The 11,131-nt window shown below is 34.5% G+C and overlaps 1 long non-coding RNA gene across 1 annotated transcript; it reads right to left on the minus strand.

Annotated features, from left to right (window-relative positions):
* Positions 1-9,790: 9,790 nt before the first annotated feature.
* Positions 9,791-10,712, minus strand: LOC116187457. The gene is made up of 2 exons (XR_004152060.1): positions 10,245-10,712; positions 9,791-10,115 (listed from the first exon to the last, which is right to left on the minus strand). It is a non-coding gene; the product is annotated as an uncharacterized LOC116187457 (long non-coding RNA).
* Positions 10,713-11,131: the final 419 nt, after the last annotated feature.

The following is an 11,131-nucleotide window of genomic DNA, read 5'->3' on the forward strand; positions in this document are numbered from 1 at the left end:
ATTTAACCGAGAACAACACGAAGACATTTATGACGCCACGAATAGAAAGAGATTGCATAATTTTTAAATTTAGTAAAATTTAAATAACTAAAATAAAAAAATAAAAAAAGTGGTTCAAGTGAGAAAATGAAGCCCACTTGCCACCAAAAGTCCCATAGAGACCTGGAATTAGTATATGTATAAAGAGATCACATTGCGTTTCACTGAGAATAACATGAAGACATTAATGACGCCACAAATAGAAAGAGATTACATAATTTTTATATTTAAATAAACTTTAAATAATTAAAATAATAAAGACAAAAAAAAGTGGTTCGAGTGGAAAAATGAAGCCCACTCGCCAACAAAAATCCCACCAAAATATTATATTATATCTTAATAAACTAAAACTCTTTTACATAGTACCATGTATCAGTCTCATGGTTTTTTCTTTTTATTATTATTTGCCATAAAATATCAAAAGATAGAGCTGAGAAACATAATCTTGGAGTCCTTGCTTTTTTTTTGGTAAGTAATTAAATTATTTTTTATTTGGCATACCAGTGTAATTTGTCGATTTAATAGCAAATCGGATTCGGTTCATTTAGGGATGAGATTGAGCGTCTACGAGAAGATACGTGATCGAAAATATGGATTGTCAAACAATGGATGGTGAATCTTAAACCAAAAGAATCTAAGACACGTATACTGTCAGAATCTTAAGTTAGATGATATGATAGCCATGAATTAAACAACCGTGGTGATTTTTTTTTGTGCCAATTGTTGCAGCATTACCTTATTAATTTAAACTCATTTTTGTTAGGGTATTAACTTCCCCTTAGCCACGATATGCTTTTAATAAATACTGCACCTATTATGACAAAGTTTATCTAACTAAAATTACCGGACCACTTCAGTCCTATTATATTGCGGTGATGATATTCTAATTATAACTATTGAAACTTTAGTTATACAATATATTAATTACAACCAAACTACTATAATAAATTAACAAATTCATGAAAAAATTTTCCAACCGTGACATCGCGCACACATTTTCCTAGTATAAGCTAAAACTGCTGTTTGTGTGGTTTTGCCACAATAGACACCTGTCTTTTTCTTTTTTTCTTTTTTTCTTTTTTCATTGTAACCTTTTCTTTTCTTCTTCTACTTCTTCAAGTTTTACCCCACAAAGTTTGATTTTTTTTCGTTTTTATCCCTTTTTAATTTCTTCTTACATCCGCTAAAAAATTTCAAAATTAACTTGTCTTAACTACTTATCCTACCAAAGTGGAGTAGAGTATCATTTTGATATTCACGTGCCTTTTATTCTGAAAATGATACTACCCGCAATTTTTCACTTAATAAATTTGTGGATAAATGACGATGAAGTTGATGTTATTGGAGTCTTAGAATGTTTCTCCATTATGATGTCTTTGGCTCCAATCGATCCCTCAATTCTTTCATGTATCTTTCCCTTTTGTTTAAGCAATAAATTATTATTATATATATGTATTTAAAATATCGTCACAACTCATTAGATTTATTTAATCAATTTTAGAAAATTAATATATATGACATAATAACACGAAATAATTTCTTTTTTGCTAAGTATAAAATGAATTGATTTCATTAGATTTATTTAAAAGCTCAAGATTTATTTAAAGAGAAGAGACGCCAAATATTAATTTTTGAATTTGTACAAGAAGAAACTCTTACCCCTTTTACTTTTTCTTTCACGATTTTTTTGGGTGGTGGGGCGCCAATCAAGGTTGTCAGAATCGCGATTCTACCTAGAATCGGTCGAGGGTAGTAGAATCATGAATCGCGATTCGAATCGTGAATCGTAAGATTCTACCTGTAATTAAAAAAATAATATATATATATATATATGTAACATACTTTTCTGAGCAAAAAAAATTAATTCTTGTTCATTCAAATAAAAACACAAACCAACAAATCAATAATAAGTCATAAAAACTCAAAATATCGTTACAAATTATCGAAATTCAAGGTTCAAAATCCAAATCATAACTCAAACTCCCGAAAAAAAAGTTAACAATATATATCATAACTCATAACATAAAATGAACAAGCATATCAAATCTCATCCAAATCTTCATAATCACCTACGTCATCATCATACAAATTATCAAACTCTGGAAATAAGAACTTTGTGACTTAGCCTTGCAACTCCGGTCCCCACTAAACTCTTTCAATACAAGACAATTCAACGCAACTCTACAAATGACAATATCTTAGCTGAAAAGAAAAACATTGATACCGAAGTAGGAGCCTTCCAACTAATATCAGAGGCCCGAAAAAGTAAAAAGATCACCACTAAAAATTGCAGACATCGTAACCTCTAAATGATATCCGAAGGTCCCAAAATCACAAAAAGGGATAAACTATTCCCAGCAAGCAAAGTTAGATGCTTCCCAATGCGGTGGCAATCAATACCCACCAACAATCAGGAAGTTCCTCCATTCACTATTCTATCCTGATCAACTTCCATGAATAGCAAGAACCAATTTTTACACTTTCTTAGATATTGGCACTGCTGTTTTTCTACTTCCCCCCCAAGAGGGGCCCTATACAATGACCCCTGAAAGTATGAGAAAATCCCCGAAAAAAAATTCCCAGAAATGCTGATAAACCTCGACGGCAAAAGCATCGGAAACACATTAACCCATCAAACTCAATCGAAAGGAAATAGCAGAGAACATGAAGGATACATCCATTCAACCGCGAAAGGGCTGTGCAATTGGGGTAAAAGGGAAAAGTACTCGACACTTTTCATACCTGGAAAATGCAGAGGAAGTAACCGCAACCGCAATCGAAGCTTGGACAAGCTAGCTTCTCGGAAGAAAAAGGTGGTGGACCGTCAATCGAAGCAAGTAGGTGGATCGAACTATCAAAGATTTCGTCGAAGATTTGAGGCAACGTTCGAAGGTCGAATTGGAAGGACAAAGCAGGGGAGAAATTAGGGTTTCATCTGACAGGAAAGGAGGAAGAAGGGCGGGCGGGAGAGGGGTTTCGAGTCCAAGCTTCGGCCCGCTTATTGGGCCCGGGCTTGGGCTGAATCCGACCTGAACGTAGAATCGCAGAATCGGCCCGATTCTGCGATTCTACGATTCAACACGCGATTCGGTTCCGATTCTATAATCCCGACTCACCTAGCTGAATCAGAATCGGTGATCCTCCTTGAATCGTAGAATTGTACGATTCTACGATTCGAATCGCGATTCTGACAACCATGGCGCCAATTGCTATCATTATTTTTGTAGGATCGCCAACAACTTAACCTATTTAAAAGCTTCTTTTAAGCTTTCTCTAGTATCATGACTAAAACTTGAGACCTTACTAAGGATAAAAGACGTCAAATATTAATTTTGAAATTTTTATAAGAAAAACTCTTGGCCCCTCTTTTCCTTTCCCTTTCACGATTTCTTTTTTGTTTTTTTTTGACAGTAGAGCGCCAAGGCCACCACCATTTTTGTTGGGTCACCAATAACCAATTTAAGAAATTCTTTTGGAGCCCACTTTGGTTATCGATGAACCACATGGAATTGTTAATTGCCACTTTAGCAAATTCCACTAAATTTAAAAGTGAAATTGATATCATACTAAACGTGATACAAAGTCAAAAGTTACTATATTTCCATAGGATCGACATTAAGGATTGGCGAAGAACGAAGTAAGACCAATTTCAAATATAATCATAAAGCACTCTAAATAATTCAATTAATTAACAACCATCAAATAATGAACAAGTTAAAAGTAAATTAACAAATTTTATTCATAGATAACTATTTATATAATTTATTTTTTATCTGGATGCTACCTATATTATTACATAAATTAATATAATGTGAATAATAAATAATTTAAAAAACTTCTAAACCCGCGGCATCGCGCAGGATTTCAACATAGTTCTTACAAAGTGGACATAACCTCGCAGGGGGCCACTGGTTGGCTGAAGAGCCCCGACTGATCTCTCCTTTTGTTAAAAACCCTAGATCATAATTATTATTTTTTCATCATTTGTCCTTTCCTCCATTTTAATTGGAATTTTTTTTACACCATTAAGCCATCTGTCACGGGGTTAACAGAAATCAATTTTCTGGCCAAATTTGATGGCTTTTAAAGCTTAGAGATGAAGTTGATTGATTAAAACATTGGACAGACGAAAATGATAATTTACCTTATAGTTTTATATTTCCATCGATATAAATATAATGTTGAAAAGTGCGAGTTTACTGGACCACAATACGCTTAAAAAGCAAACCCTCAACTCATTGTGTTTCTAATTATTATATCGTCCAAGTATTTAATCTCTTATTGAAAATGTAAAAGGATATTCAGAAATTTAAAAGCTTATAGAATTCCAATATTGGTATTAATAAACTAAAAAATAAAAAAAAATCACATTATTCATATAAGATCTATATTTCAGATATTGTTTAATTGATTGTAGTACTGCCATATCTATTTATACATAAAATTATATTGACTTAAGTTCTTATAGCAAAAAAGAATTTATCAATTTTCAAAAAAAATTCTAAAATGTAAAAGTTGCAAAAAAATATGTTTACTTAACAAAAATGAAATAAATTTTCTAAGAAAAAATTGTTTTCCATTATTCAAGTTTGTACAATGTTTAGAAAAAGCTCTTTTCTTAGTTATCCATTTTTCTATTAGTCAATTCTTTTCATTTTCTGATGTTTAATTTAGGATTTTCTTCCTCATATTTATTAATCATCATTTATTTTCACAAGATTTGTATTCCAATACTAAATTAGTGATTGATTTACTGTGAATTTAACTTTTCTAACTTTACCATGATTAAACATATTATTTTATTTTCTGTGGAGAAATAAATTTAGAAAAAGAGAAGAAAAATAGAGATAAAAAGTGAGAATTTCTTTTAAGAAATATGTCGTCTCAATTTCTAAACTTACTATACGTGACTTGTGACAAAACTTGACTTCCGATTTCCACTCTTATACCTGAAATGAATTTTTTTTAATATAAAATTTAACAAACGCGTACTTTTTTTGACCAAACAAACAAATATTATATTATGATGACAAATATTTTCACAAATATTTTCCTTGAATATTAAAATGTTACATTGGGTACATTATTATTAAGAAACACAACTTTAAAAATATAATTCGATAAGTTACATTCTAATTTTTCCACAATTAATCGATTAATTATTAATTATATGCGATTCCTATTGGCACAACATAAGAACATTTTAATAACTCTCATCTGTCTAAGTTTTTTGGAACTTTTTATTGCTTTAATTTTTGCAAAATTATGACACTTATTGTTGTAACGTAAATTTCAAATAAAATTAAACTTTTTTAGAAATAAAAAGTACTCTCGATAAATATCAAATCAATTCCACTTTTATTAATTTTTATATAGTTTTCCCTGTCTCATGGGCCTCCTTTTATAACTGAATATCATATAATCCGAGTCCTCTTAATTCCAAATCAAAGGCAAGTGCTATCAGTATATATATATATATATATTTTCCCTTGCTCCTTCATCAACTTTATTACGTATGTATAATGAGGTGAATCACACTGTCTTCGCTGCTATGAACAATAAGTACACACATTTGCTGGAAACATGTATATATATTCTTAAGGTCTGTTAGTAAATATTATATACAGACGACATAGAGACAATCTTTTTTCGAACTATTTCAATCTCATAATCAGGGTCTTAACCATCGAGACATTAAAACAAATACACCAGACAACTTTTCCTTGCACAGCACTGTAAATTAGGACTATCAAACATGATTTTCATAAGCACATCGTGGAAACTTTGAACTTTAGTTCAATCGAGGAACATACTAAATATGCCTTGCAACGGAGACTGTGGGCCAGTTACTCTTAACCTAGAGTGAAAGCGTAAGGTCAAGGCTTACTTTTATTTCTTGATTATCCTGATCTTCTGAGCCATCTTTCCTATGAGAGTTCGAATCATGATGTGTTATGGCGCCATTTGGATCGTTGCCAATTCTCTGGGAGTCTTGCACGAAATCTTCGATCTTGAAGATTGGCTTCCACCCCGAGACTGGTTTCCTGGCTTCCTCGGTCTTCGACCTCTGACTTGGGGTGCTTCCATCCCCGATGATGCTAGGGGCAGCCGAGAGACGATCCCGAGCCTCGCGCATGGTCCTGATCAGAGCAAAGAACTTCTCGATCTTCTCGTCGTCATCCTCATCACGTTCCTCGTCTTTGGGATCAACGTCGGAGATCTTCCTCTTTTTAGGGCAGGTTCTGTTTGATAGCTCCATGGGGAGGGAGAGGTTTGAGTGTGTGACAGCCGAAGGACTCGACCAGCTTCTCTCTTTCGAGGTTACTTCTAGGATGCTTCTTGCGTGGATGCTATTGACCTAACTATAAGGTCTCCTAGATGTGTGTGGTTGTTCAATCATTTTCACTAGGAAGTCACCTTAAAACAAGCAACACTCCCCCAGTACACAGTGAAAGGTCATCAATTCAGTTCAGAGAAAGAGATCTACAGTGATACATGCTTTCACAAAGTAAATTTCCATGATTAATTCTTACAGTGGAATAATATTATTGCCTCTTTATTATAATTTTTTTATTTCCTTATAATAAGCCTTCTTAAAAAAATTATTTCAATGGATGATCGTGATAGACGAAGTCAATCACAATACACAATTTCCAATTCATTGCTATAACAATTTTTTTTTGCTAGAGCCATAGCAAAGAATTTTGGAAAAAAAAAAGTGTAATACAGTGGTGCACATTCTCGTCTAATAACTAAGAGGTTTTAGGTTTGACACCATGTGTGCTCATTTCTTAGCTATTATGATTTTTATTTCATTATACTAGATCCACGGCCTCTTTTGTGGTTTTAGTACAATGACATACACGCTCTCTTATGAAGCAAAAAAAATTCGAATTTGATTAATTATCCTCCGTGAGACTTTCTATGACGTACTCCTTTATTTTCTTTAATTATGGATCTCTCTTATAATTGGAATTTCTAATTAGGTACGTGCTTTAGTTCAATAGTATTCATCCTATGGATGATAAGAAACGCTTTTCCAAAAGATGGTTATTGTTTATGCACGTCATCATAACTTAAATTCATTCCTTCCTTTTCGGGTTGGAAACGCAAATGAACCGAGAGGAAAACTGAAACACGGACTGGATTGGATGTTATAAAATAGATATCGCTCAACAGAATTAGTGTACTAATTATAAGAGAATCTCATGAGTTTAGTACAATTAAATAAAAATTTTAATAGCTACTAAATGATGCGCTTTGGTAGTCTCACTAGGTACTGAACTTAAAATCTCTTGATTATCAGGTGAGATCGTGCGCTATTAGACCGCATCCTCTTTGATAAATGTACCAATATTACACCGCGGGAAACTGAAAAAAGACGATAACATGCCCCAAGACAGTACAAACATTACATTCCTATTCTCTTTATACATACGTTCTCCCATTTGAGGAATTATCAGAAACCTTTCTAGGAACGGTGCTACTATCTTTTCTTTTCTTTTTTTCTTTTGGGGTGCACGATGCCTACTATCTTTTCTTATTTTTCTTTTGGGGGGTACGATGCCTACTATCTTTTCTGTTCTTTTTCTTTTGGGGTGTACGATCCCTACTATTTACTCTTGTGAAAATTAAATCCATCTTTTTTGTTTTTGGATTTATAAGGAATGTATTTAATTTTCATTCCTACTATGTATCTAGTATGGGATGGGGAAGGAAAAATAAATGTGCAGAAGAATTCCCTAATAAAAGTGGACGCGAGGAATAAAAAAAGTGGACCCAAAATCCACTGACTTATAGTTGGAGAAAATATTGTGTGTAATGAATACATAATGTAATGAATTTCACCCCCAGTGAAATCCTCTTTACCATTTTCCTTTTCTATCCAACTCGATTTCCCTTTTAATTTGTTCTTTTGTAAAACGAAGTTTCTCAGCTAACGCATACTTGTACTGTTCTTCTGTAATTATCTGATTTATTACAAGAGCATCTAGGAACACTACGAAGGGACAAAAGCAAATGTTGCCCCATATTGTCAGCCAGTCGACCAAAGGGAAGAAATATTCCTCGTCTCAAAGCATATTAGATATGATTATTTAGTATTTATTAGCCGGGCACGACTTAATGGACTAATTGATGTTATACAATGACTGGACTTTGACATATAAAGCATTTCCTTATTAGTAACAAGACTCTTACATTAGTTAGAGGGCCATAAAACTTCTAGATATCAGTCGATGCAGTAAAAAAAAAAAGTGATTTGACACCCTCTGTTTTGAAATAAGGTATGAATACCCTTTATATCAAGAATGCCAGTGTCTCCCGTTAATTCTTAAAAGGATATCATTACGCTTCCGATATAGGGTTTTAAGTGGTTTTTGATATACTACATTTATGTTAGTGTCCTCGAAATGTAGATTACGTATTCACCCAATAAATTTAGATTATGTCTATAGAGATATCTACTTGAGATAATGTAATTTATATATATAACTAGTGGATCACATAAATCTACAGAAATCCCTTTTAGGAACTTCACTTAAATTGGAAAATAGAAAAAGCTTTCATATATCAAGAACTAATAAAGAAGTTCACTTGATGGCTAAAATTATAATTAAGAAAAAATAGGGAAGTCTTTTTTTTTCACTTATAAGTTATAAGGAAATTTAAGAGTATAAAAGAGGATAACGGGGAGGAAGAAATATGGGGTACATGAAGTCCTATAGTGATAATCAAATTCAAAATCTCTTCTTTCTAGATTGAGAGTAACGTCACTATACTAAATTTCCTTTCTCATTGCGCTCATATATATAATATATCTTATTTTGCTATTTGTAATGGGATTATCCATAATAATACACCTGACGACCTTAAACTGGTAAAGCGTCTAATGACCTATCAGGGTATATAGATTTAATCCATGTGAGTATATCAATCGTATATATGTGACCAATACGGAGAAAAGCAGTGTGTTATGTAAAATTTATACAAATTTATTAAATTTTCAGTAGGCCTATATACGTATTTGAGTTTATCTCCAATCCAAAAGTTTGTGTCGAACCCTTACCACTTATATATCCAAGGATATCTTCTTTCTTTGCCGGCCTAGGACCTGATTTATTTGACTCAACATAAATGAAATAGATTTTAAATTTATTATATTGTGAGAGTAACTTACCGTACTATTGAAGTTCTAACAAGCGCAACGAAATATTCGATCCAGCATTGTTGATATCCATGATATCACAGCCGGAGAATGTGATATCTTTGTCCTTTACAATAAATTAATATCTAATTAAAATAAACATGAATTAATCTGCGCAAGAGCTTGCAAGAAAGGACGACTAGTTGAGCGATTTGAATGAATAAATAATACAACTTGTGAAGAAGAAGGGAGATGACGCAAGAAGGTCGAATCAACCTTTCGTCATTAGAGCATTGGTACTATTACAGGATATATTATTGCCAAGACTTGCGGGTCTACTTTGTATCATATAATCTAAGTTAGCCTAATTAGTTTCACGTATAATAGGCAATTGGATATCGTAGAATTCTTTCCTATTTTTCTTTCTTGTACTCAGCTATATGTACATTACCGGAGTATAATCGAATTAAGCATTTTGAGCTTCCCATTCATTGGTTTCTCACAATATGGAATCAGAGCAGTGTTGGGACCGTGATATTTAATTTGTTCTAGGGTTGCTCATGAGAGAGAGCAAGAATGGAGAAGGGTGTGGCGACATCAAGAAAGGGTGTCGAACATGATTCTTTTTCGATTTATATTGTCAATCCATCAGACTACACAAGTCCGAGTTTGATCAATTACAAGCTAAATGGGTCAAATTATCTCACCTAGTCGAGGGCTATGCTCACTGCATTGACGGCAAAGAACAAGGTAGGAATAATTGATAGCACGGTGCCAAGGCCATCGGAGGGTGATCCAAACCAAGCAAGGTGGGATGTTTGCAACGCTTTGGTGATTTCCTGGATATTCAACACACTGGAATCGAAACTTCAATCCAATGTGGCCTGCGCAATAGTGGCTCAGGCATTGTGGGAAAACCTATGGGAAAGATCTTCGCAGGGAAACGAAACAAGAATGTATCAATTGAAGGCAAAAATCGGCAATTTGAAACAAGAGGGATTGTCTGTGACAAAATATTATTCACGACTCAAGACGCTTTTGGGACGAATTGGACAATTACCTGGAGATACCGGCATGCACATGCTCTGCCACCAGACTGTACGTAGCACAAACAGAAAGGGAGAAAACCCATCAATTTCTGATGGGTCTAGGGTCCGAATTCACAGTGAGGTCCAACATCCTTAGCCACGAGTTGGCTCATTCCATAAATAAAGTCTATGCGATGATTTTGCACGAGGAGAGGCAGAATATCGTGACTTTATCGCACGAAAATACTGCTCCAGAAGGAGCAGTGTTCTTGAGCAAGCTTTCGGGTTTTAAACAGGAGAAACAGGGAAGCAGCAGCACTCAATCTTTCGGTGGACAGGGAGGCGGAAGAGGCTCGGGAGTAACGAGCAAGACCTGTTGCCATTGTAGACATGTGGGACACATCAAAAGCTCGTGCTGGCTACTGCACGGGTATCCGGCGAATGGGGAGTTGAAGCCGGTGAATGAAAGGGGATGAGTAACAGGGAGAGGTCTGGTTTCGGGAAGAATAGGAGGAGGAATGGGGATGATAGGAAGGCCAGTCGAGCTAGGCCAGAATTCGTGTCAACATCATGGGGCGAGCCAGTTTAATGGGCTGCAAGCCCATTAAGCCCAAATCGAACAAGCTAGTGGCAGCGGGCTGAACAGGCTTGGCAGCGTACAGGCCCATCAGGCCCAAATTGGATAGCCCAATAGTAGCGACCTGAATAGGCTATCTAGTCTTTCAGAGTCATCATTTCAGAAATTGCTTGATTTCCTCGGACCCGATGATGACAATATGTCTCCTAATATCGGTAAAAATTTTATTTTGGTGAATCTTGTGCATGATTGGATAATTGATAGTAGAGCCTCGAGGCATATGACCGGACGGGCAGATCTTCTTGTTGAGACGCAAATGCTTACCAAGAAGCCGAAGATCCA

The sequence above is a fragment of the Punica granatum genome, chromosome 8 (assembly GCF_007655135.1).
Source record: "Punica granatum isolate Tunisia-2019 chromosome 8, ASM765513v2, whole genome shotgun sequence".
Lineage (NCBI taxonomy): Eukaryota > Viridiplantae > Streptophyta > Magnoliopsida > Myrtales > Lythraceae > Punica > Punica granatum.